Source organism: Anarhichas minor, unplaced genomic scaffold (assembly GCF_050575085.1).
Source record: "Anarhichas minor isolate MPS153535 unplaced genomic scaffold, ASM5057508v1 ptg000080l, whole genome shotgun sequence".
Lineage (NCBI taxonomy): Eukaryota > Metazoa > Chordata > Actinopteri > Perciformes > Anarhichadidae > Anarhichas > Anarhichas minor.
In genome coordinates this window covers 874,263-901,554 of record NW_027466526.1, presented here as the reverse complement: position 1 = coordinate 901,554, position 27,292 = coordinate 874,263, and the positions used below count along the sequence as shown (strand labels likewise).

Here is a 27,292-nt window from a genome sequence, read left to right as displayed (position 1 = left end):
GGTAATACATTGGTGCAATAACAAAGGCCCAAACTGTGCAAGACATTTTCTTTTCAATAAATAAGATTTAAATGTAATTTTTCCTTTTAGCAAAGTCCTTGAACAGTAGCTTAAAAAGTGGTGGTTGCTAAGCAACATGCAAGTTGGGTTGGCATGTTTATATTAAAAATGTCTAATCTGGTTATATCCGTGTTTGTACATTTTAAACCAGCAGTCAGTCAAAACTACAGTCAACAAGCTGTTTTACAGCCGTGTGCATTTCCATAGTGGAGTTTACGGTTCTTGAGGTGGCGGCTCAGTCTCGCTAAAATGAATAAAGCACAAGAATGGGAGCCGATCCATTTGAAGTCCCATAATTGCATGCATGGAAATGAAAAGGATTTTTCAAATTCTGATTTACTCGAGAGGCATTAGAAACGTGCTCTGCGGCTGTCCTCCATTTCTCGATGCATACAAGAGAAACATCTTTACTGTACAGAAATGAGCCATAATTCAGTCTAACACTATATAGCCTTGTACTTGAAAAAATAGAAGACAGCTGGAAGAATGGCCTCTGTTGTCTGCCTTTGACGCTTATGATGCCTTCGACTTTTTAACCCCAACTTCCATTGGATGAAAGAGTCCCCCTCGCTGTCTGTCTCCTTTTCCCATTCGCTCCCCTCTGTCTGTCATACACGCCACCCCCCCACCTCTCTTTCTCTGTCTCATTACCCCCCCCACACACACACACACGTATACACACTCTCACAATGCCTTTCCCTTCTCTCTCAGTGCCTACGGTCATTTTCAGTTGGTGATTGAACTGACTGTGGAGCTTGTGTATGTGTTTGAAACAGGAGTAGTGGCAAAGAGGGAAAGATCCGGTGAAGAGGACAAGGCAATAGAGAGCAACAGGATGAGAGAGGGGGATGAGAGAGCCATGGGGAGAGAGACAGATGCGAGGGCGAAAGAGAGGGAGAATTGTACAGCTAGATATTGCCTTGATGTTGATACTGCCCCACTGACCTTCCATCCACCTGGTATCTCTTCCTTCCTCGCTGCCTCTGGTCTGCCTCTCAGTCTGCCTCTCAGTCTCACTGAACTTCTTCCTCTATGAACTCTATGTTAGAATGATCAGAACCAATTCGTCTTTTACGATGCCATTACTGTTGCCTAATTATCTTAAGGTGGGGCAAAGGTCCTTTTTGCAACAAAACGTGCACACTAAGATTCATGAATATGGAACTTTTTGAAGCCGTAATCTCTCTCTGAATATATCAATGTTGCTCTCTATGCCTCAGCTGTCGAGCATCCCCCCTCTCCTCTCCTTGTATTCCTCTCTTCCACCATGTAATTTGAGAGGGAACACAGTGAAAAAAATCCCCCAGTAGTCTGACCCACCGATGAACCTTTGCTTGCTTTGATAGATCGCTGCAACATGAGCCTTTCATATCATCGTCGAAAAAAGGGTCTCTCTCCTCCTTTTTTTTTTTTAAAGTGTGTTGTGTCTTTCACCGCAAATGGAAAAAGATCAAGTCCAGTGCCATTAATGTGCGTGATATGTGTGCCTTTGTGTGTGTTTGTCCACTTTGGTGCCATTGATGCATATGATCATTTGTGTGTCTGTATGGGGCCCATTTGTGAGATAACGTTAGCTATAGCAGAGATAAGGGGAGCGCAGAAGGAGGATCCGTTTTGGCCAGACGTCGCGAGAGGTGTCGCAGACAGTTATAATGATTCATTTGGTCGCACTTTAAACACTACTTACTGAGAAAGTACACCCTGAAACAGACCATGCGCTCCCAACGACCTATGTAGAGTCAGCCTTTTTGACTGAGAGCGATTAGCCATGGTACCAAAAAAATACAAAAAAATAATTTGATCACATAAAACCTTAATGAACTCCATTTCCTCTGAATTGTTGGCTTTTATACAACTTTCTTTTTACATTTCCGCTCGCAAGCACTAACATGCACTACAATAATGCAATAATGCTATGTCAACAAAGCAAGGAGAACAACGGACAACAACACACAGAGGGGGAGTGCCTTCATTCTCTGCTCAGGTACATTACTCCACTATATCTTGACTTGACAAAGAGTTTGCTGCTATATTAATGCTCTCAATGTTAGATACAGCTAATTTAAAAGTTCTTATGTTTAGAAATACTTTGAGAGTGCAGTGAATATCGGGTACAATAAGATGTGGTTTCAAGGTGGATCTGGGAAATGTTAAACGAACTGACCCGACACCAAATGTAACCAAAAACCAAACTTAAATCTACTAATTGTCTAGTATTTTCTTTTCACATTACGGTGAATTACCTGGTTATCAAAAATGTTTTTTAATCATAATTACTATCACTTGGTATGAGATGCGGCAAAAAGATGAATTGAAGCATTTCCATTATTGCGATGATAAGGCCCATTATAAATCCTTGTCAGGCCAGTGTGAACATAACAGTCCTTTTGTTTTGGACACAATGAAAGGTTATGGCGATTGAGAGCGGAATTAAAGGTTATAAATGGAATTGAGTATTTCCTGCATGGGGGCATTTAGGAGATTGAGATTGTAATCATTACTGTTGTGCCTGACAAAGAGTAAAATGGGTACGGGGTCTATTGTGTAAAGGTAATGAAAAAGTAAGGACTTGACATTGCAAAGGTTAGACTTATGGCAAGAGTGAGAAGGAAGGGAAGGAAGTGTGTGTATGTGGGGGGGGGGTACAGATAGATGGATGGGATGAATGGAGGTGGAGGGGGAGGAGATGATAGAGAAGGGGGGAAATGGGGGAAGATAAGAGAGAGCTGGAGGTTGAGAGCGGACTGACTGGCAGCAAGAAGAAGCTGGCCAGGTTGATTTGAGAGGTGGAGGGAAGGTCAGTCGTTTGACACAGTTGGCTGCACTGTGCCAACCCTGACCGCTTGGTCCTGCTCGATCTCTCTTTCTGTTCCTCCATCTGTCTCCATGCAAAGTAATGTCTGTCCAGATGAAGTTCTGGAAAGATGCCCAACACCCTCTTTCTCCCTTTTCTTTCTGTCACCTTCCCCTCCACTCCTCTGACTGCATCCTTCCGTCTCCTCTCTGACTCTTATGGCAAAACAACGCGACAGAGAAAAATAATAAAAGGCAGGCTCAGAAAAACACAAGTGATACATTTGCATGGGTATTAATGAAAGTAAAATGACCCAGCAGAACAAGTCAACTACAGCATATGAGTGATAAAGACGTATGTTTTTCTGTGCATCTCATTGCATATAGTCGTCTCTGTCATCGTTACATAATAGCAAACTCCCTATCTTCTACTTGGGGAATATTTTTTCCTGGTTGGGATCACATTTTAAAAAAAAAAGTGCTTCTTTTATTTTTGCAATGTGTGCAGTGTAAAAGGCAATTTAGCTCTGTGAAGGCAATGTGTCCTGTCTGGGGAACAGGTCTCTCTGTCGGGCTCGACCCATTTCCACTCACAGTCTGTTTGAAAAATTTTCAGTTTATGTTCCATCACAGTGTCCAGGTATTCTGCCACTGTGAACTGCTTGTGTAAAGAGAATTTATCTCTTGATTACTTTGAAGAATTGACTGAGGAGATCTTCCTCACTGCTCTTTTCCTGGCAACAAAGAGCCTTAATTGTAATGAAAGACTTGGGTGACTGGCGGTAATATCAATTGAAGGGTTTTTATTAAATGCTGTGTATTGTTTTTTTTAAAACTGGCTCGTTTTATTTCCAAAACAAAATTTCTAAATTGCGGACTTATTGAAAATGCTGTCTGGTTCGCAAGCTTTTTAAAAAATCCTTTAGGGTCTTAACACGTTGTGTTATTGGGTTATTATTGGGTGCCTGATTATGTTTATGTTTTGAAGCTCGTCTAGTTTGTTACAGGTGGTTCAAATAGGGCTTTGGAATGATACATCCCTATACATCTTAACTAGACTTACAGAGGATTTTCCAGTGATTCCAGGAGCTTGCTTGTATGGATTCTGCACTCAAACTCAGCTATTTGCAGGTATTGGATTGTCTCTGCTTGTCTTACAGTGTTGGAGATGTGCTAATTTATCTGCTGGATTTTTTGTCATAGGATACAGCCTACAGCAGAGATGTTAACCAATCAAACACAAGCGTACCCAATACCAGTAATAATTGCTGCAGTAAATTCAGGTGTGTTCTCTGCATACCTAATAACCCATCACTCATTAACACCTGTGCTTTTCCTGCTATGACATGGCTGCCCTGACTGTGTTTTTGGGATATCTTTGGCGACTGAATACATCTGTGAAGAGAAAGAAAAGAGCAAAGATAAAGGAGACATCAGTAAGACAGGAGAGGTAAAAGGACAAAAAAGACAAAGGTGAAAGTTAGTTCAACCCTTAAATAACAGTTTAGAGTGTATGTCCATTTCTTGGACAGGAAGCAAAAAGTACAGTGGCCAGGAAGACGAAAGTTAGCTGTTTAATCAGATGGAACAGATTGACTTTAAGGATACTTGTTTCCTCTGTCAGAGTAGGCCTACACAATGCTAAAAGCTTTAAAGTTTTTTAGAGTTCATGACCCTTTGCCCTTTTTATGGGTCAAAAGGACATGCACCGTGGGATAGGATGTATTTATGTTTGTGTATTTTGATGTTTCTAGTGAATTGCACATCTGACATGCACTGAACCCTTAACCCCTTGCAATGCAAATCCTTGGCTCAGGACCTGCATTGCTTGGCAGGCGACTCAGGAAAACGGCAATGGTGTGTGTGTGTGTGTGTGTGTGCGTGTGTAATTGCTCGGTGTGAGTAGTTTGTGTTGGTTTGGTTTGAGATAGTTTTTTTGCCTTTAAAAAAATGACAAGAACAAGCAGCAAAGCAAGGCCACATTCAAAATATTACAATATACATCCTAATTTGCACACTGCATGAAAGAGATACTCTTATTAAACTCTTGCCTTTTGCCTAAACTGATACGTCGCTGCACTGTATACAATTCAAAGCTAGCATAAAAAAAATTGCAGTTTTGATTCTTTTTAAGTGTGATCACTGCACTACATCTGGATCGCTTATGTTCCCCTTATCCCGGCCCGCACGCTCATTAAAACATGTCAGTATTTGTCATGTGGAGAATCATTTTGAGTGGTTTCATTTTGGGATCCAACACCATGGCTTGGAAAACCTGTCTTTGTTTATCTTCCACACATTAAAATAATTCTGTCGTTTTTTAAATCACGTAATCTGTTATTTGTAATAGATTACATTCTGAGAGTAATCTTCCCAGCCTCTTTCACACTATAAATGCTTTTATGAGCCTCAGGCCTTGTACACTATAAGTCTTTCATGTGTAAGGCTTTCAGCTGTGTGTTAGCTCTGCCAATAAGACATGCTGTTTAAGACTTGGCAGCTAGTCTGCAGCCTCCACAGTAAATGGTTTGCAGCTGACTTTAATGCACAGTGGCTTTCAAACTTTTCAAAATGATTTTTGTTGCAGCCAAAACAGATTTTGCGAGGTAAGGTTACTGACCTCCACTCTGGGTGTGTGTCAGCCACCCTGTCCCATGTCTATGACTTTGGAGCTTGGGCAAGCCTTACTAAATAAAACAATTAAAGGAGCCATTTAACCCCCCAAGCCACCTTTAAAACTGTATGAGCTACTGTTAGAGAGGTGTGTGAGCGCTAGTGTGTGTTTATCAGCAGTGGTGGAACCTGCTGTTCTTTTCTTCCTGACATAGCGTAACCACATAGGCTCCCAGACACACACACACACACCTTGTGTTTTAACAAGATAAGCCTGCTGTGCTTGTTCTCTGTAAAATCGACAACCAATATATCAGGAAGGGAAGTTATAATAAAGATAATAAAGGTGCTGTGGACTTGTGTTTGCGTGTGTGTGTGTGGAGGGAGAGAGAGAGAGAGAGAGAGAGAGAGAGAGAGAGAGAGAAATAGAGGTGGGGAGAGAGCAAGTAGGGGAGGACTGCATTTTAATTATTTACAGCTGGGCAACTGAAACTCTCTCTCTCTAACCTATAATCCAGAGTTAGGTTATAAACACAGTTAAAGTTTCCATCTATCTCGCTCAACCTGGGTGGCCAAACTGTGTGTTTGTGCATGTCTGTCTGCATGTGTGTGTTTGACTATATGTCGTTTTTTTTTGTTGTTTGGGTATTTGCATCTCTTGTAGATGAATGTCTGTGTAGTTTCGTGTCCACACTGTGACCTGCCATGACCCAGATTGTGTTTATTCCACCGTTCAGGACTCCGATTTGATAATTTTTGTCAAAACAGAAACAAAATACATCGGAGAATAATACTTTCTGTAATGTGAACTCTTGACTACTCCCGCTGGCTCGTCCCACAACAGAGAAAAGTAGTTTAGGTGTCTTTGGCAGAAAACATACACTGCTGATACCTCATGTGCAGTTCAACAGCCTTAAAAGAAAACACTCACATCACTAGAAATTGCAGGTTGAATAACACATAAATCTAATGGAATAAAAATACAGGGGGGGTGCAAACAAAAACACATTATAGTGTGATGTATCTCTGTTATCTTTATGTTATCACAGTTTTCACACCTGCAGTAAATATTTTAAGAAAGAGTAGTTCTGTATTGGATGGGCTCATAAATTCACAGAATTGCATTCACATTGTCACACGAAGATCAGCAGTTTGTAGGGCTTCTAAATAAGTCTCACGTTTGATGTGTTGTAGCAGTAGTAATATGAAGCTTTATTGATCTTTTTAGTCATATTCTGTTTTTATTGAGGTCAAAGGTCAAGCTGAGCCACAGAACAGCACCACTGCATTCGGGACAGGCAGATGGTGTCACAATATAACCCTGCCTTTTGCTGTTCCAACACATTATCTTTACACGGCTAATGAATAGTTGAGATTGAGTTTTAGCAGACATCTTTTTGTTGGGGCCTATATGGTACTGTGTAACCCTGCAATAAATGGCCTTTGCTAACAGTTTTGCAAAATATACTTTAGTTTGTTGGAATGACACCATTCATTCACCATTGGATGACAGGTACTATGGTTCCCAGTGTCAGCTGGGCTACTGTATGCATAGCCGCTCAGTTGTTGGAGTAAGAAGTTTTGATATTTGTGCAAACCAGAGCTCAGTAAAACAGCGGGGCTGCAAAGCTTTATGGTGTCTCTAGATTACCAGCTCTTGCTCAGTTAAAAAAAAAAAACAGTCATAATTGCAAACTTGTTGCTGAAATCAGCCTATAAGGTCAAGATATAGGAAACCAACCTTAAATATGAAAATGTTTAAAGCTGTGTTGCAGATCCTGAGAGTTGATATGTGCATAGGCCGATTTGATCTGTTTTACATGATTGACTACATAATCTTTACATGAATAAAAGTAGTTAAAGCTGTGGGAGTCAGTTTAACCGGACAGAGTCAAAGAGGGAGGCAACAGGATGGTATGAGAAGTTGCTGACACCACTCTTTAGCTGTTGAGTTATAGAGAGCCTCTATATGATCTGTGGGTGGCCTAAAATGCCTTTGAGAGAGACAGGAGGGTTTGAGCTTGTTCTGAGGAAAGTGAAACCAGCCAATCCTCTCAAGTCTTACATCAACATTAGAATGTTATTGATGTGCTCTATTTTAAGGTGAGAGCTTTGAGAGTCTCTCTCTCTCTCTCTCTCTCTCTCTCTCTCTCTCTCTCTCTCTCTCTCTCTCTCTCTCTCTCTGCACTGTATATATTTCTCTTACTCCCTCTTTCCCTCCCTGTGTCTTTGATGCATGGAGCATTCCTCTCACTGCACAACTATGTGAAAAAAAATAAGCATGCGTGGTTAACTTTCCCTAAAGTTAATGATTTAGAAGAGGTGTTGGCAGACTAAATTATCACCTTCTGAAAGGACCCATTGAGATCACATATCTGAACCACACATATCTGCAGCAAAGCTCAACTCAGCCAAGAAAGACGGAGCCTAGCCCCACCCAAATCCAAAAACTGGTCAAAAGTGCAATGAACCATGGCTGTTTAGCTCTCTGTCAATCGACACCTGAAAAAAAAGACCCTCAAAAGCTCTGAGAATATTTGATTAAATATGGGTCATGGGCCATTTTGAGCCCTGGAACACACTGAAGGGAAATCAGCCTGCAGAAGTGTTTTAAGCTGTTTTGCTATGAGTAACAAATTGTATTTGATCAACTATGCCTGAATGATAAAAGCTGAAGTAATGCAGAGACACCTTTTTTTTTTAAAGTGACGTATTGCTGAAAGACTCTCTTTCAAGGTATCACTTCCTTAAGCACTTTTTCTCTGCTCGGTTGAATTCAGGTATAAGCAGGTTAACCATGCAAACCTTAAATCACTTAACTGATGTATTAGATGGTTTGACTTCTGAGGCTTTTCCGCACATTCACCTCTTTTGCCAATCCTCCTGTATGAAAATCATGAGATGAAAAATCCCCGAGATGAAAGAGCAGAAAGTGAGCCAGTGTAATATGACAGCTAAATTGACGGCATTGGACGGACTAAGCTGACTGTTCTGAAGGTCTAATGAAAGGTTTCTTTCAGAGGCCATGTCAGCAAGTGAATGGAGGTGAAATATGCTGGCTCTCACCCCTCTTCCCCCCTCCCTCCCTCTCTCTCCCCACCTGTCTTCTGCTCTCCTACCCCCCCCCCCCCACCCCACCCACCTCTCTACCTCTGTCTCTAGGCTGAAAAGAAAGCCTGTCTCTGCTTTGAAAGGCAGTTATTAGTGGCTCCAATGGTGGTCTGAGGCCTGGGTGTACTTGACTAAGGTTCACAAACACTCATCAAAGCTCATATCTATACCATGCAGTGTTACTCTCGAGGAACTGTAATGGTAGCTGAGGTAACATACTACATATGTGTAAATATGTATACATATGTATCCACTAAATTGAAATTTCCTTCCATCAAGGACAATGGACTTTTTAGCCTTTCTTCTTGGATCTACATATGTTTCAATCTTTATGTCAGTCTGTGTGTGTCTGTGTGTGCGTGTGTGTGTGTGTGTGTGTCATACTGCTAACAGAGGGAGTTATTTCACTACATATTTCAACTACCTTTGATGGTCCTTCTTGATTTATAGCAACATTAAAAGGCTGTTGCCGGCGTTTGCATTTTTATTTTATGTTTCCTCTTCCTTGCATGAAGAGATCCTATATGACTTATTAGTGCGACAGATTCTGCAGAGGACAGTGTTTTGGTGTGTGTATGTGTGTGCGGAGGGGCGGGTGGGTGTGTTGGGGGCGGATCAGTTAGACTGCGGTCTGTGCTGCATGCATTTCAATGACTAGATATCAAATCTCAAATCATACTTTTCATGGAAAGTTGAACAAGAAAAATTGAAATGTGTTTTTTTTTTTGTGCAGATTTAAGGAAATGCAGAGGAAAGCAAAATGTATGCAATTTTAATTTACTCAGATGCATTTTAATACTACTGGACACATTGGGCAGACCATAGCAAATTAAATTAACTCACCTGGATAGATATAAATAACTACCTTTTTTGTTTATTCTAAATTTACTGTGAAGAGAAAACACATCTGCAATGCATCACTGGTTTGATTGAGTTTGACAATAATGTCAAACAGGCAATATATCAAATTGCATTCTCGTCCGAGGACACGTGCTTTTACATGATCTTTGTTTTTTCAAAATGTCTAAATGAACACTACTGTACACTGTTCAAACTGCAGCTTAAGACAAAAATGGAATCTGACACCACCTTGCATTGGGCCCCTGGGCGAGTGAGAGACAATATGTTGTTCTAATATGCTAATTTTGAATTAAGGATTCAGTGACAATGAGCGGGTGAGATGATCACACCATTAAAAGTTAGCATTAGCAATGTAGTATGTTAATCAGGCCAGATGGGACCATTATGTTTGTGTAAATGAACTCACTAGACTTCTCTGTCGTTAGGCCTGGAAATATAAGCTTTGACAGGCCTTTGAGAATGTTTTCATTAGAAATACACTGAAATATACTTCATTGGCTGAAACATTTATGTTGAAGTATTTAACTTTAAAAAGAAACATATGGGCAGAAATATAATAATAAAATATTAAAATAAACATAATAATAATATTTTAATTGTTCAACGTGATTAACTGCATTAAAAAAACTGAATAGCGTAATTTAAAATGTATTTATACTTTGAAACTGAATTTCAATAAACTTGAAACTATTAATATATATATATATATTAATGTAATGACATTTTATACACTAAACCAGTGAATATGTCGAGCACAGGACTTTACCAGCTGCCTGTGGTTAGGTTTATGCAACAAATGCATTTTGGTTATCCTAAGTAAAAAAAAAATTGGTTTTGGTTGAATCTAATTAAAGTTAACTTGTCTTTTCTATTGCTTCAAGGCACTGCTGACTTTCTCCCAGTAAAACTAAAACCATAATCTTTGCCTATAACCGGCCCTAACCATGATCTGGGTGTGCTTAAACATAACCATAAAAAATTGGATAATGCTGTAGTCACTATGAGCGGCTATAGTATCGCAAGTATGTGTATCATATGGAGTCAGTAAACATTTTACTATTACGTTCGGTTTCAGTTGAAAATACATGAATACACATATTTTCCCTATCGTGTTGATAAAGACACACACATGCACATAGGTAGCAACGAAGGAGACAATATCGTAACCCAAGTTCGATAAGCGCAGGTGGAGCCCTCTACTGGACTATATGGGTTATACTCTCCTCCAATCACGAGCATGCATTTGCCCACTGAAAATTAGCATAAGAGCCTTCCAATCAGGATGTGCCAACCTGAATATGTGCGGACCCCACAGTATAAGATGCAGTTCTACCAGCTGCTAAGCTGTTGTACACCCTCTCCAGCGAGCGGCGTAGGAGCCCCCTTGAGGGCTCTGCCTGTGTTTATAGAACTAGGGTTACAATATTGAAAACTTGGTTCTAACTCACACAGGCTCTGCCCTCCACTGAATTCTATGGGTGCAGCCCAATGAATATACGCCCTGCCGCGGCATAACATCAACCCAACCACACAGATCCCGAGCGACGATTCGCTGCAGCCGAACTTCTTCTTTCTAACCCAGGCCGCCACAGCGGAGAAGTAGGGGGCCCCAGCCAACCCAGGTAGTATGTAACTGAACAGGGTAGAGCCGTGGTCTAACTCCAAGCTACCAGGAAGAACGCCAGGCTTTGAAGCTAATTTTACATAGTGGCCAAACGGTTTATTTACAGATTATTTGAATTTATATCGTCATATTTCACGTAGAGTGTATTTTCTTTGTGCAGTTATTGTGATTTAAACCACACATTTGAATTTTGTGTTGGCTAACCGCAAACTCCCCCTGAATACTGTCATCATCCTAACAACACTGAACAAACTGTCTCTCAAAGAACCCAGTATCCCTCTTTAGCCAAAATCAGTATTAGTTTTCCACCACTGTCCCTGGGCATGTTCTGGCTCTCTGGCTCTATAATCCAGGGCATATTCTAAGATCCTTAACCCAGCAGCAAGCTTTGTTTTGGAGTTTTGGTCCAGCTCTGCTCTTGGGAGGTCCAACAGCTCATCCAAACCCCCTCCAGTCATTTTTTGGCGTGAAGGATTCTTATTTTCAATCACGCTGTCCCAATCCCCAGGACAATTAGAGGTCCTCGAGGAGCAGTTTATAGAAAGTGCAGAGCTACAGAATGTTGTTTTGGAAAGTTGTAATGCTCCCTTGTGTGAGTGAATAGGCTTGGAACACCAACATTAAAAGAAAAAAAGACGTGTACAATACAGAAACAGAAATAGGTTGCTTATCTTTTAATAATTTTTCCTTTCCGGAAAATCTTGTTTATCTAAATCCCCCAGGAGACGAGGTTGTCCAAGAAAATTAAATGTTCTGCTTAGACATTCATTGAAATTCTTCACCAGGTTTTATTCAAACTCTTCTTTCTATTGCTTGTGCTCATTATCAATCCACAAGTAACATCAAAGATCTGAGGCTTTGACACACGGTTGAATAATATCCCACAGTGCTAAAAAATCGTTACGACCCGTGACGTTAATACTTGCAATGTGCGCTGTTTTTTGTTTTAGAGAAAACAGCAAATCTTCCGTCTAAGAAAATTTGGCCTACATTTTTATATTGCATTTTTGTGTAGGACCAGCAAATCAAGAAACAGACATTGAATCTGACATTGTCCAAACAAAATCAGCCAATGTTGCTTCACAGCCATTTACCAAATCTATTAAGAACTAAACTTTAAAGGGTTTAAAATAACCTTGGTGCACTCAGCCACCTTTCATTTGTACATGTGACTCTTGCAGCCAAACTAAACAGTGCTCTCTCTCTCTCTCTCTCTCTCTCTCTCTCTCTCTCTCTCTCTCTCTCGGTCTCTCTCGCTCTCTCTCACATTATCTTGTCAGCATGAGATCATTGTTTCATCCATGCCCAAATGATGTCATTTCCTTCATAAACAAGTTCAACTTCCTCTCATGGGTCCATATCAGCTGAGCTTATCCTGTGATTGCCCCAGTGGGACTCTGTATTAGTTTTCAGTCATTTCGCACAGCTGCATGAAACTATATTTATTCTGCACAATACTGTGTTTAGTTCTACAGTGCTTGACACAGAATACGAATAGGCTACTAGCATGCTGCAGAACCCCAAAATACCAATTTGGTGAGTCAGATGTTATCCCTGTATGTATGTAGATATTACTTTAGTTTCCCTGACTCACAGCGCAGATTAACCGAGTGAAAGCATCCGACTTTTCACCGGGTTGTTGGTGGAGTAGTGTTTGTACAGCAGTGTGGATCAAGTGAGCAACCACAACCTACACTGATGTCAAACAACTCTCAGGCACTACAGTATGTGGAATTCAACAGCTTCACTCTGACCATTTAAAAGGCCCACCACTCCTGTACATTTATTCAAGTGCAGCTTGTCCTTCTGTAAATCAGCAAGGTAAAGGGAATGCTAATGAAATCATTTATTTTGGTTTTTTTTATTGAGTGAGGCACAGCTGTATAGCCTGCCTGGAACAACATGGGCAGGGTTACCGCATTCAGCCAAGGTAATCACAATCTAGATGAGCTTTAAAGCTGATGGTTGCCGGCAGGGAAAAAGGGACCTGTTTTTCTTTGCCAAACCCCCTCCTCTCTGTTTCTCAGGGAAGGTTGATATGGGTTAGGAGTTTAAAAACTGCTACACACCCATGTGTTTTAACAGTTCTCCACCACATGTGTTATCAGCTGAGCCATGGATGTGGGAAAGCCCCGCCGGCAGAATGACATCATGCCTTCTGTAAAACTAGATATAGTTTAACACACAAGGGTGTAACTTGAAAATGTAGGAGATGGGGAAGATTGTTGGAAACAACCGAAACCAGTGGAAACAAACAAAGATACAAATGCCTGTTAAAATGTAACTCTTAGAGGGCTTTTTGGTGCAGCTTTTGGAAGCTAAACAACACCAAAGCAGAGGTGGGAACTCCAATCTCTGAATCAGACTGCATATTAGATTTGAATTCCAGTAAGAGTGTTGCATCTCTCAGCCTCCCAACAATAGTATCCTTTACAATATGACAGCAATGTTGACAGTCTGGCCTGTATTGATGTGTTTTACTACGGCCTGGCTAAAGAAATTGATTTATTCAAATTGATTTTTGCATGCTTGCCCTTTAAAAGCTTTGGCATAGTCAGCCATTTAATGTCGAAAGGTTTTAACAGTTAAAGCTGCTCCGCATGCGTTATCAGTTTAGCCATAATGAGCAAGAAGCCCAGTGGCAGAGTGACATGATTTATAGTTTAGCACTAACACACAGGGGTGGAACTGGAAAATAGCAGGGAATCTTTGGAAATAAGTGAAATATAAAAACACGATATTTTATACACTCACAGTTGAAACTCGAGCATGTTGAAGCAATTGCTTTTGATGGGAATACAAACAGTGAGCGCACACTGTGTCTCATACGTTTTGCTGAGAATAGCAATGCAGGATGGACTGCTATTAATCACTGGAGCCTACAGTTTAAACACCTAATAAACATGTGGGCTCTTTTCAGAAAAACACCAGTAATTTCATTAGATCAGCCTAATAATTTTTGGTCCTTTCATCATGTCAACTCATGATTAAGAGTGACATAATTGCCTTGCTCAGCTTTTAGAAGAAGGAAGTCCTTGTTGTGAAAATCAAAAGAGGACTACATTTGAGTAAATGGATAGCACAATATATATATATATATATATATATATATATATATATATATATATATATAAATATATATATATACATACCACATCATACATCATACATCATGGCAGATATTATGTCATATTGCAGAAAGAGTTAGTATATTCTTATTACATATTTTATACATCCCCAGAGCAAAAATAAGTAATGTAGAAAAAAAGGCTCCTGTCAGTAGATCATGTGGGACCAAATTACATTATAAACTATAAATTCTTTACCCATTCAGATTAAAATACTTTTACCACAGTTTGAAAAAAAAAACCCAAAACAATATTCAAAATGTGATAATGGGATGTGATTTTAATGGTGACCATTGTAACACATCATGTTAAAATTCAAAGTAAGCTTAATTTACCCACCAATTCATGGTCCATTCATGATCTTAATATTAATAGATACATTACTGAGGACATTAGGAGGAGTAGTGCCTCCACCACTCAACAAGAGTGTTTTGATAAACACACTTTGGTAAATCAGCTGAAGTCATACAAGCACTGGTTTTTCTACAGCACTACCAAGAGAGAAGTATAGTGAACTGCTCATGTTGTTAAAAGGGGGCTTTAGGGAAGATTGCATCGTCATTGTCATCACCACCATAACCACTGCACTGACCAGCACCATCATCATCATCATCTACACTGCTCTAACCACCATCATCATTATCATAGTCTTCCAGAGCTCAGCACACGAGCATAATAACTCCAACATTTAGGGCCCCATTGGAAAGATGACATCATTATTTCCCCCCTCTATCACTCTCCAGGGTACAACTGACTGAGCTGAAGAGCAGGGATGTAGTTTTGTAAATGATGTGATGTGTTGGCATCTTTGCAGGGATTGTCAGCTGCTTTGCTGTCTACATCTCACAGAAACTGCCCTGTAGGAAAGTTGACATCATCCTCATGCTGCAGAACAATAACTGGCATCCCTAATCCGCTGACATAAAATTGACATATGTCTGAAAGAGGGGAGGTATATGACAACAATGGAAGTCGTTGGCCCGTCTGCAGGAAATTGTCAGCTGTTTGGCGTTCTGGAAATAAATGGAGGGGATTGAAGTGTTTTAGCAGAGCAGTAGACTTGCCAGCGACACGGTCCATGAACTGTGACTGCAAGGGTTCAAACCTGCCTTGTGAAATGCTGTCACACATCTCTCTTCGATGTTCAAAGTGTATCTGCGCTGTAATGTCTAAAATCAGTTTAATAACCCTCTGGAGGGTGACTTCAGTCTGCCCTTGGGTTAAATTACATAATTCTCAGACACTGTCAGCATATGTGTAAAACCTGAAACTGATGTAAAAATGGGGAATCAAGAAGGTTGAAAAAAATCCTAACCACCGAGAGCTTAAGGTTAAAAACCTAAAACCCATCATGTTTGGGTCTAAACACAGAATGCTCCTCCACCCTCCAAATGGTTTTGATTTTAGGAAGTTAATTAGGGAAACTTGGAAGCAGGGATTAATCTGCCATAAGTGATTGAGGGAATCATTCAGCTGTGTTTAACTAAAACCAAAAGTGCTACAGGCAAAATGAGTTAAATCCTATTGGCAGGGGTAATGCTAAGTGACTTAAATAGTAGTGTGTAAAACTCTTCTGGTGGATTAGCACTCTGAAAGTGACAGCATGGTAGAAAATGATTCCACCAGCATGGTGGAAAATGATGACCACAGCGCTAGAAAGGTGTGTGTTTGTTATCTGTCAGCAGTTTCCTAAGGAGAGAGAGAGGGTGTGTGTGTATTTGTGGTAGATGATAAAAAATAAAAAAAGCCAAATGCTCAAAATGCCAGAGACACAATCATGCACGCACCTACACACACAACTATAGCAAAGTGGTGAGTTTTCACAGAGAGCTGACACCTACAGTATGTGATGTCATCTTGCTTAAATCTAGCTCTAGCAATATGCATCAAATGTCCCTGTGGGGTGAATGGACTGTGTACACCACTGTGTCTACCTTTACCTGTCACTTTAATTGATTTTGTCGTAGAGATTTTAATCAGAAAATACAACATGCATCTGAGTCTACTTTACCACATACTTTTGCATACTTTTACCACAGTTTGAAAAACTATACAGCATACACTACAGAATATTAAACATGTCAGTGTGTGATTTCCATGTGCTCATGGGTATTAGAGTCTATTTCAACCACTCACACACACACACACACACACACTGTATTTGGTTAATTGCTCATTTTTACGTTCTTCCTGACTGCAGTTCTTCTAATGGCCACTGGATGTCGACTCCAGGACAACTGTTCCCATATGATAACAGATAGATAAGATAACAGACTCAAAAGCTAATATTACTTCAAATGTTTGTCTTGAGGGGGATTTGGAAACATAGCTATGATAAGATATTCGGGCATAAAGAGAGGTCGGATTGGAAGCCTGATTGAGAAGGAGTCTCAGTTTATCACTCTTGGCTGCGCTGTTTTATGCTTGCTAGTCTCTCCAACCAGGCCGCACCCCTATGTCAGTAAACTGTTATTATATTATGTATTTTACTAACTCTGTGGTACTGGATCAAAATGCTGGTTTTGTTCAAAGACTCATACCGGTTAGCTTAATGGGTTAGTATATTTGAGAAAGTGCGCCGTTCTTAATCCCTAAGTGCAGATCATTAGGATCTGCTGGATGGTCTCAATGGAGTTAACAGTTCATAGGATGATGTCTTTGCTATTTATCATGTTCATTATATTCCTGGCCAGCTTTTTATACACTACCCAACAGCATACCAATACAGTTATTAAAATCGGGGTAGTTGTGAACAGCTATCTAGATCCTCTGTCTGAATGTGCCACGTCTCTTTCAGGCGAACAAAACTGGGTGGCCACATTTAGTCATCTAATTCATTTGAATCGACATTTCATAAACATACTGTACGGCGCAGTACAACGTATTGTCTCACAGGGTCGTCTGGTGGGTTCTCACATGATCAGGAAGAAGGATGAGTAAACCCTTTTATTGCTGAGACCACTGGATATTGCTAATGCCCATACAAGGGCCTGCGGGCATTACAAATCTGAATCACTGATATAAAACGATTCACTCAGAGAGACAAAGCAGGGGGCGATAGTAATGAGAGTGGTTAGGCATTCCCATAGGACACAACACATACTGTGAGGTTGACTCAGTCCTCTAAGGGGTGATGGCGTCACTGTCTGAATAATGAAAATCTGCAGCTTCAAGTGTGCTGTATACCTTACACTCTCTTTTGATGTGTCCTAAGGCGCAATGCAGCTTTGTCTCTGACTCATGTGAGTCACACTGATGTCTACAGAAGAAACATTGTGTATTGTGTTTGAATCAATGAGGAGTCTGCCAGCTGAATCATTTGGGTTATACAAACCACGTGACTCATTTTGCTAAGGTCCATAAAGCAACTTCCTCGTATCAGATCCAAAAACATGATCTGCGAAACTAGGTGTGGTGCTTTGAGTTCTGGCTGTCGCATAGGGACGTGAAGGTATTATATGGCAGCCGATTCCCTTTGAGAAGCTGAGAAGTATTGACAAACATTGGGCTACCTTTGACATCCATGTAACAATATGTTTATGGTCCGTATCTGTGTTTGGATCTGCTTTTGTTTTAGTTGTTTTAATGTTCAGGAGGAGTGTTTTAATTTGACCTCAGCATGTGACCACCTGGCCTCAATGTGATCAAAATTTCACCTGAAGCTCTCACCTAATCATTTTACAAATCCCTCTTTTTTGAACCACGCACACACGCACACACCCAAACGCACACACACATACTGTTGAGCTTGTCTTCCTTCCTGCATAATGACAATGCTTCCTTGTTTATGCAGCAACCATAAAAACACAATCAGCCACAAGTCAACACTGACTGACTCCAAACAAGCTGGATTACTGCTCTAATTGAGCTTTAATAAGCCCTTATTAAATGGCCGCAGGCCTCGTTAGGCAGTTCATTAAGTCATTTCATCCTTTTATTCCTTCATTAAGTCTCTTTTCTTCTCTCTTTTCTTCTCAGGAAGTGTGGGAGTGGTGAGGTCTGGGAGATCACGACCTTAATTCTCTCCAAGACACACGGTTTAATTAACACTGGAGGAATCCTCACTGGCTCCAGACCTTGAACGTACAGGGGAATTGGAGTGCCAAGGTAAGGCACTAAGCTAATGTGTTTTTTACTGGCAATATATACTAATAACCTTTTAAATTACAGCTACCGTGTTCCTTGCATTTATGATGTAATTAGATGTTGTTACTGAATGCATGAAAAATGGATACAAATTATGAATACATGTAATTTAGCAGTGTTTGAGAGAAATGCCTGATAATGAACACTGGTTTAATTAAATGTGAGCAAATTTCTTTTTTTCCCCCACCAGACCCCAACATGAGGAAAGTAGTAAAGTAAATGTATAAATACATTGCAAAGTAGACAGACACTGTATATACCAGACTGGGAGATATAAAACTATTCAAAGTTACTGACAGAAGGGAAATTGCAACAGACAGTTGCGTCTGCTGGTACTTCCCCTTCATTATGCATCCAACTATGTGCAGTTTCCCACAGTTGACTCTGACATTTCAGCTACAGCAGTTCTCAACAAGTTCGAAATGATACCATCACAGCACTCGTGTGCACATGTAAGTTGTTTACCGGGTCGAAACAGGAAATGTAGACCTATGAATTTCATAAACCTACAAAACCAACTCTGACTGTGGACGTGAAGATGATGAAACACTGATTACTTGTTTTAAGTTAAGTTAATGCTATAAGTCTCCAAATGTTCAAGCTGTATTCTGTTTTAGGCCTCATCTGCTTCTTTGGTTTGTACCTTGCAATGAACTTTCTCCTCATTATGTCCCACCGCAGCATGCCCTTTAAACAGAAAATAGTTTGCTTTCAGGGTTTCATACGTTTTGAAATTCAACTACATGAGGACACTGAGATTCATCGTGGTCGAGTAAACAGAATAACTGAGACCAGCAGAGAGCAACCAGATGCAAAGGGAAACACACACACACACACACACACACACACACACACACACACCATCCAAACCTGTTTTAAAGATTAGAATCTAAAACACTAAAACTGTCCCTTTGAAGAGTGCAAAGCAAATTGTTCCCCCTAAAGCTGAAAAGTTAAAGATTAAAGTTAGTAACATCTGCATGTTTTTGTGTCTACTGGTGTGGGGGGGGGGATTTCCAATTCTGCACGCACATACCCTTTTCCCTTTTCACATGCCAATAAACAGCACCTGAGCCATTGTTTGCTGTTAGCAGTGAAGAAAGTTATACACCTGAGAAACAACATAATGCAGTTTAATATTGCATAAGGATCAGTATTAACTTATTGTATGAACATGGATAGTTCTATTTAAAAAATGGTTAAAAAAAAACACCCAAACAAACAAACAGAGATGACAGTGATAAAATACTGAACCAGTAACACATGGAGACTGGGCCAAATGTAGCCATCTATTTCGTCTGAGTGAGGTGTGTATGTGTGATAGAGTGAGAGAAAAATAGAGATTGTGTGTGTGTGTGTCTGCATGTGAGCCTGCCTTTGCATGTTTATTAACGGTTTGGATCCTACTGAGGAGACAGATGTTCATGGCAGAGGTATGCAGAGATTAGACAGTGTCCAAATTATTCCACTTGTGTGTGTGTGCATGTGTGTGTTTGCGTGTGTGAGGGGGAGTACTCTTCCCCATGGAAGTCAGAAAAACTGTCCTTCACCTTTCTGTGTTGTTTTCACAACATTGTGTGTGTGTGTGTGTGTGTGTGTGTGTGTGTGTGTGTGTGTACTGTATGTTGACATGATTTAGTGCAGACAGCTAAGACTTCCACCTTCAGCCATGAAGTGATTGAGTTTTCTGAAGCTTCAGCAGATGTCCAAACCTCAGGATTCACCCCTGCCTCTTTCTATCTTTTGTTTTCTCCCTGTCTTTGTTGTTTTGGATTTCTTGAACTCCTGTTTCTGTTGTTCTTTCTGTCCTCCTTGCCACTTTGTGTCAGTCATTTATATATATATATATATATATATATATATATATATATACACACACATTCAACATGCTTAGACAGTACACTACATTCATATACAAACACACACATACAGTATCGCTGACTGTTGATGTTGACTGATGATGCAGATAAATATGCACTCACTCAGAAACACAAGGAAGTGCTGGTTTGGGTGTTATGTAAAATTATAGTACATGTATTCAAAGACACACAAGAAACACACACGCACACGCACACTTGTCAACTGATTAGTTACACAATTAGAACCATAAGTTCCATAAAAAAGCAGAAGCTGCCAACTGTTTGTACCTTTGCAAAGGGAGAAATGAAACTTGTGAAGTCAGTTGAAGCCATATATGAGTTAAGATATTTTATGGTTTGCTGCCTTGTTTGAAAAACACATCCAGCGTGATCCAGCACACAAACAAAAAGCTCAGAGCTACCTACCGTGCGTGTTATGTGATATTTTTGAAAAGCTCACAATCTGTCATTATTTTAAGGTGAATCTGGGACGTGTTTACAGTAATCAACAATGTGTCCAGTTCTTACATTGTCCAATCACCTCTGTTACTCAATTTAAAATGCTGATTCGTAAAATAAAGAATTGGACATTACATAACTCAATTGGGTACTCTCCAGTTAAATGTAATTCAGTCATGTCTAAATGTGGAAATAACGGGGAGACGCTTTAGACAAATGCTGAAACCACAAGATCACCGTTGTCTGCTGAGCAGGCCGACCCTTAGCTGTGTGTTGTCTAATTGTCTGTAATTGTAGCTGTAGTCTACTCAATGAAAGCAATCAAAGGCAAGCAATTACGAGACATTGGTCAGAAGCCCTAGGGGCAGAACTTCAGATCAGGGGACATACACGTGCATGTGCACACATACACAAACAGTCACACACACACACACACATACATACAGGCAGTTACCCACACATTTCCTGTGTGTTTCATGTAAGACGGCCTTTTCTTCTTTCTCTTCTGTTTGGAGAGGAAATGCGAGTCTAATGACTTTTCCTTTGCGTCACAAACACTGCGTGTGGGAGGCAGACAGCCGCACTGCACGTGTGTGCATGTGAGAACCTTTATGAATTCATGTATCTTCAGGAGTTTGTATTTTTGAGAAAATTCAACATTTGTGTTTGTTTGTGCCTGTGAAAGAAAGTTTTTTTTTTTTCATTTTTGGTCTGCTTCTGAAAAATAAGTTTGTCTCAGAGGAATTGTACACACCGTGTACATTTGATGTCACCTTGTTGCGCTTGTGGGACACTTCTGTTTGTGCTTGTAATGAGGCGTGACCATATAGCACTGTATGAACGTGCGCTTTGCTTTTGTATGTGCCTCTTGCTCAGTTTTGTAAACCCCGCTACCACTGAGACCTCTCACACTTTGTAGAACTCATTGTTTTTCCTCCACCACTCACACTCTCTATATCGATTTTAATCCATATTTTATTTCTCATGAGAATTACTGTGGACCGAGCTGAAATTTCAGTATTTATTTGTTGTAGTAATGTATCCTATATTTATGAGGGTTGCTACCAATGCACCTCTTGGCTTTTACATCCGTGTCCCATAGCATCATTTTAATGCTTTGATAGAGAATTCTACCCCAACAATGCGAAATGAGCTGTCAAAAAAGTCAGCTTGTTTACATAAAATTTAAAAAAGTTTTAGAAACATTTTCAGGGTTTGGGTTTCTATCTCTTCAGGTTACAAGTGATGCAAAGAACAGAACATACTGCGCCCCGTTCAAATTCCTTCACTCTACATTCATAGAATGGATAACAAATATTGATTTCAATTTTAAGAAAATAGAAACAACAATTGTTCTGTTTAATGTGGTATATATGCCACACCACGTCCTCCAAACTGCAGTGATGGTTAAAGACATTCTGTGTATATTTGACTATGCAACCCATGAAAGTATTGTGATTACATAAATTACCTTTGGTTTTGATTTCCCTTATGATAGCATGTCAGTCTTGTCTAACATTACCAACGCATATTTGTTACTAAACTCTCAATGTAAACATAACACTGATGAGTAAACTCCTAAATAATGAGGTTCACTGATGCAGGGCTCCCCATGACTAAATATTCACGCAACCATTTTGGGTTGTAATGTTTCAAGCAATGTCAAACAATCAAGTGTCTAGCTCAAAACCACATCTCCAAAAGTGTGAATAAATCTTCATGGGAGTGAAACAAGGTTAGCTAATCCAGCAATGCTCGGTTCCCCATACAGTTGTGAGTTTGCACAGTTCATCTGGGGCCACAGAGTGTTCTGCACAAAACGAGTACCCATTCAAAGACCACAGTTGATGTTTAGCTATAAGCAAGGGACTGTTGAAACATTATTTTAGGTGAAATGAAAAACAGAATCAAAAACAGCCTTTTGATTGGATCCAAGGCCTTTGCTGAACTCTTCTTCCAAACTCATCACTCCCCTTTTCTACCTTTGCACTCTGGTGCCAACTCCATCATTTCCCTTACCTTACTCTGATGGACACCCACTCTCCTTCTCTTTCTCCCTCCCTATTTGCTTTTTTATCACTCCATCCTCCTCTTTTTTTGTCATTCCCAAACCGTGAAACTCACATCTTTTTGTTCTCTTCCATGTACATTTTCCCCGTGCATTTACTCACTGCCTTCACATCCCTCTGTCTTTCTATATCTCTCTGTCCCTTTCAAATTTGATTTATTTCCAACTTAAATTATGCTTCATTGGCTTTAGGATGAAAAATATGTTGACACTAAGTAACAGAAGAAGAAAAGCAAGCATCAGAAGTTCAACAAGAAATCATACATTTACTTTAATCAGCTTGTGTACTGTCATTCTCCAACCAACACAAATTGAGAAAATGGTGCAACACTAATAATTACAATATACCTCAATCATGAATGTAAAAAACGATATTCGATAGTGATAGTATAAAAACCCAAATAACTGTTGGTGGCAGGGAAAGTGGACCGGACAAACTAACACAGGACTTTCACCCAGGAGACCAGTGTCCGTGTATCAAAAGTGTTGTTGAGTTATTTTTCAAGTTACACAGTTTTTGAACTTATGTTACACTGCTTGCATTTTACTTAGTTTACGTGGTTATTTTAAGCCCAACTGTAATGTATTTCCAAAACCTAAGCAAGTGTTTTTGAACCCCACGTTTACTGCGACCGTAGTGGAGCGCCTTAGCTTGACGCCCTGGGCTACCCAGTCCTCAAGAAAGTGGCCCTTCCAAAGGCAAAAGGGGTCTGACCAAGCATCAGTATGTGATGACTTTGAATGTGACCGTTTTGTTATCTCTGTATATGCAGTTCATTAGTAATTCTAAGATATATTCTCAATCAACATTACGTGATTTTGTTGTATGTTGTGTGTAATTCCAGCTGATCGGCAATGTATTGGTTTTTGAATATTGACTCATTTTAGCTCTTTGAGTTGCATTAATGTTACCAAATTTCTTCACAGCAGTTTAATGGAGAGGATGACTCGAGTTTTGCCTCTTTGCGAGGAACATGTAAAGCGAGTTTGTTTCATCCTGCTCCCCTCCGCTCTATCTGTGTTGCTGTCTTCAGCTCCCTTCAAACCCCTTCTCCTCCAGCTTCACATCAGGAGCAGTGAGACTACTGTTGCAGTTGAGTTGAGTTCACTTGAGGTCAGACAGACAGTGTGTGCTGCCCCGGGGAGATACAGGCTGGCTACCAACCAGATAAGTTGGAAGGCGATGTCCTGGTATTTCCTCTCGCTCTCTCTCATTTCTGAGAGCTTGATGAAAGCTCAGACGAGCTCCTCGGAAACCAAATCTGACTGTTAGAGCAAATGATAATAAATTAAGTACATTCTGTCTCTCATTTCCCCATCACTTTCTCAGCCTCTCTCACCATCTCATCTCCATGTGCACGTGCATACACACAGTCTCTCACACAGATTTAAATGATGTATTCATGTCAGCATAAATTACAGCAATAATCTCTGTTGTACCATAAGAGAATCAGACACTGGTGCAGTTGGTGTTTTAGCATTGATGTGTTGTGGTGCCTCCATGCTAGCTAATTTTGATCGGTGTGTGTCTGGGTGTGTTTGTTTAAACTCACTTGGCTTTCCCTAACAAGTTTGATCTGAGTAAACAAGGAGCCAGCCAAATAACTGGAGTGAGAGGGACAGACACAGGGTCAGAGAGTGTGTGAATCAGTGAGACAGGCAGAAAGGCAGAGGCAACCACTTACTCAGGCTAAACCCTGAAGTCATGGACAGGAAGCTGATATTTTCCCAGACTTACTTTACTCTTTTTTTTGGAGTCTGATCCGACAATTGTAGCTTCCTCTGAGGGGCTAATAATACAACAGAGCCATTGTGCCATGCGTTGTTTCCCTTCGCCTGGTTTAGCAAGAGAGAAGGCGTCTGCATGAAATCTTTCCACTCCCAGTGTGGTTGGGTGGAGCTTTTATTGCCATCAGATTGGATTGTCACACCACATCGTAATAATGCACTATTATAGTCTGGCTCGGATGAATATGAATACACAGATACACAGTACTCTAGCTAGTAGCCTGAATAGGCACTAAGTTCCCTGTGTCCATCTTGTACTGGTGTTTTAGTTTTTTCTAAATCAGTTATTTTTAGCTGTGCAGAAAGTGTGAATTATGGGCGAATAATTGCAGTTTTCTATTGACTTTATATGCAATCGTGCTGCCTAAAACATTTGCTGTCAAATCTGCCAATGTGATTGGATTCATGTTTGCATTATTGGTTGTTTCCAATATAACTTGTTTCAAGAATGTAGTATAGGATAAACCGGTGTTGTTATTTCACCCAAATAGTGGAAATTAGATTTGGAGTCCATGGGTGCTACGAGACCCAAAATAAATGTTGCAGATTAACTCATGTAGGTGGGACTGTGGTCATCATCATCATCATCATCATCATCATCATTATCATCTCTTTGAATGAGTTTTGTATGCCATTTTCTATTGCTATTGCTATACTTCTATTATTAATGGGCCTACCATGCATTGTCTTCCTGAAACTGTATGCATCCACATCTGATAAGCTAACTACTTTGGGTATTGTATAGATGGTTTCCTTCTGATAACAGTAAAACTAACAATGCTGATCTGAAATCTGATAGTTAACATCTGGTTTGTTTTTATTGCGATTGCAAACAACTTTGAGAGATAAGAATGATTTGTATCAACTTTTAGTTCTCATCGCCTTAGGTGGAAAGTGTGTTTTAAAGGTTGCTTAGTAAACAGGCGAGTGACTGCATTAGCATTTCTTTAGATTAAAAACATCCATAGTGCTTTGTGTCTTATTTGTCCTGTGGGACGGGGCCGAGTTTTATTAGAAACTGTGTTGTGAGCAGGTGCGGCATGAAAATAGTCCCACACAGACTTGAAGGCTGAATGTGAGATGAAATTACTTGTTAGATGGATGGCTTTTGTAGTGTTCTTGACACAGCCTTATAAAAAATATAAGTGATCTTGCAAATGAAATATTAACCCTAGCATTGCTTTCCTATTCACTTCGTACCGATGCTACACCTGCATTGCATCGAACGTGTGGGCTCCTTTTATACGGTATAATGTTTCGTTGAATTTTTAAACACACAAACCTTCACTTTATTATTCACCTTTCCCAGACACACAAATGATCAATGGTGGGTTGGGAGATGAGATGATAATATAAAATCACAAGAAAAAGCATTACTCTTAGATGCGTAGTGAGAAAAGAGTCGTTTTTATGACCCAGACAGTGCAACATTAATAAGATTAATCACCGTGTATCCCAGCTTACCCTTGATCATCCCCACAGGCAAAGCAAAGCCTGTCTGGTCAGGTTGACCAGTTTGTCTATCTGTGTTTGTGCGTGTCTGGGTGTTTGTGACTATAGCCTTGCATGCATCCCTATCTGTTCATCTGGCTTCTGGCCTGTCATGCTGTTTGTCTCCATGTTTGGATAACCATGCATCTATCATTTTATCAGTAAGTCTATCAATTGGTGTGTGTCCATGGGTGAAATGACCACTGAGTTTCCCGCTGTGTCGACCACATGCTCCACTCCATTCTCCTCACCTCGGGTCCTCCTTTTTAACCCACCTGGCCGCTCTACCTTGACCACCCATGTTGTTCGGTCTGGTCTGGCTTTTTGTGTTGCCCTGAGCGATCATATTAGTCTGGCTTTTTCATCCTCGGGGCCCCATGTGGGGTCCCTGCAGGTGAAAATGGTACTCCATGAAAACAATTCCTACTGGGAGGACTAAACAAATGCAAAGTGGCATACAGGACATTTTCATACAGATGCATTTTGCTACTCTCAATTGCAAATACATATTCCATACTAGTGACTCAACCAGTACAACACAGTACTATTCTGTTTTATTTTTATGGCATCTCTGTGTCAGCAGATAACAATCTTGTAACCACAGAACAACCATCGATTTCCACCTTAACTGAACAAATAAGGCAGTGAGCAACACTTACACTCAAATTACTACGTGAAAAATAAGTCCATTCTGACTATGAACCACTAGCCCAGCCATTGCCATCAGAATCTACAGCAAAATCCTCTATCCTCTCCCTGCACCTGATCTCAACTCGTTTCTCTCTCGCCTTACAGCCAAATTCTCCAGCAGTCAGAGACAATAAAGGTCTAATTTGTCTTGGTCAGACCTTGTGAGCACAAATACCTGACCAGTGGGCCCTGTGGTTAGTGGAAGTCTAGGGGAAGTGCATGTCTCGCTGTGTATAACCTTACCTGTCTCAATGCATGACGTGGTTTTTGTGCAAGGTTGTGTGAGGATTTACCCATTTGTCTGTGTGTGTGTGAGTGTTTTTTTTGCCTAGGTCTCTTTGCTTATCTCTTCTTATTATGGCGCTAATTACCAGGGTGTGGACTCAAAAGGACAGAGGTTTTTAGTCCAGGGACAGAGGGTTGGATTGGTGTGTTCCAGTCTAGACTAATCTGGATGATTAGGTGCGCCACAGTGATATACAGTGAAAAACAGAGGATTTGGCTGGGGGATTGTTTTTGTTTTACCTGCATCCTTCCTCTATTTAACAGTTTACAAAGGATGCCAGGAAAAGACGAAGCAGTTTTGCAAAAATATCAAGAC

General features: G+C 40.3%; 1 long non-coding RNA gene across 5 annotated transcripts in view; it reads left to right on the top strand.

The window, feature by feature from the left end:
• LOC142938214 (uncharacterized) overlaps positions 1–27,292 on the top strand; it is a 90,150-nt gene that overhangs the window by 27,641 nt on the left and 35,217 nt on the right. For all 5 annotated transcript variants that reach the window (XR_012949541.1, XR_012949540.1, XR_012949538.1 and 2 more), the window contains exon 3: positions 18,169–18,297. This is a non-coding gene — a long non-coding RNA (uncharacterized LOC142938214). The remainder of the gene's footprint in view (positions 1–18,168; positions 18,298–27,292) is intronic.